Below are 1,567 nucleotides of genomic sequence, written 5' to 3'. Positions count from 1 at the left end.
TTTGCTTTATTATATCATAAAATAGAAATATAAATGTGCTATTATTTAAATTGAGTATTAGTTCAAAAATATTTTCAGAACTTGGTCCCATTTGGTCTTCTAAAATTAGTAGAGTAATACAAAGCTTGTTTTGGATAAAATTAAACATTTATTAAACATTTAAATAATATGGTTCTGTAATTGTTTAAATATATGATGTTGATATCAAGATAACCTTTAGTCCATGAAGCTCCAGAGGGTGAAAGTAAGAACAGCAAAAAATGGTTAGAGCAATTCTGATTTATTGTCAGTAAGGAAGTTCTTGAGAACAAATAGAATTCTTTAGCAATGTGAGTTAGATATTCTTATTATAAAGTGTGTTTAAAAATAGTTTAGAATGTTGTTTCTTGGAATGATACAAATCGTCACTTTATTCTTTTACTTTATATAATTGGGGGCTTGATAAGTGCTAGTACTTGATTCAGGGCAATCTTTGGGAAATATTTGGTCCCAGAAAATTTGAAGTTTACAATTTAATAGCAGTTATAGCAATAATAATATCAATAATCACATAAAAAGCACATAAACAAGAGTGAGAAATATTTTGAGAGAGTTGTAGAAAATGTGTATAATCATGAGACTAAACCTCATTGGAGGTCCTGAGAAAGATTTCTACAAGGAACTTATGCTTAAGTTAAAATTTAAAGGAGACTAAGTTAGTTTTGGGATAAAGAAAAATGAGAGAATGTAGCAAATAATTTAACTAAGATTTATAATATGTTATTCTATTTATAGAATTTATCTTTTAGTAAGTATGTTTTCTTTAAATTAGCCCAATAGGAATCACATGCCTAAAGGGAAAGCACAAATAACAAGGTGGTTTAGTTCAGAAGAGGAGCTGGAAAAAGGAAGACAAGGAAGAAATATCTTCATCTTAGAACAGCTTTGGGATCAAAGTCATTAACTAAAAACCTGTTTGACCCAAGCTTTTAGGAATTTTGGGAGTTAACAAAGAAGAAAATGACTCAAAAATGTATCGTGATGCTGAAAAGAGGCAGCATCTTCTTCAAAATTAAATATATGACATGCCATAGTATCTACTGAGCCACTACCCAAATCTGTTATTTCAGTAAAAGCTTTAAAGGCCCTACTGATTCAATTTGTATTATTTCAGGTGGTATCCAGAAAGCCATTTACAGACTTACATCCTTTTTTTAATACAGATGGCTCACCATGCATTTGAGTTACTATGAAATACAAGTCTAGAAGGGAGTGGTATTTCTGTGTAACTTAATACATCAGGGTCCTTTTAGAAACCATAATTATTGGTATTTCAAATGCCAATCAAAAAAACTAAAGTCAAATAAACTAGGTTAAATGACTTATCCAATTAATTAAGTTATTAAGAAATGTAGTTGGAACATAACATAGTTCAACACAAAAATCTGCCCTGTTAAGAAATGAATAAATAAATTGCATGGCCTCAAAAAAGTTGGGGGAAAAATAAGTGATTAAGCAATAATACAGAATGAAATAGCCAAGATAGGCATGCATAGTTATTCTAAGGAATGAGATGATATTAGATTAA

The sequence above is a fragment of the Otolemur garnettii genome, unplaced genomic scaffold (genome assembly GCF_000181295.1).
Source record: "Otolemur garnettii isolate 467f Iridium unplaced genomic scaffold, OtoGar3 scaffold00258, whole genome shotgun sequence".
NCBI lineage: Eukaryota > Metazoa > Chordata > Mammalia > Primates > Galagidae > Otolemur > Otolemur garnettii.
This window is presented reverse-complemented; position numbering follows the sequence as displayed.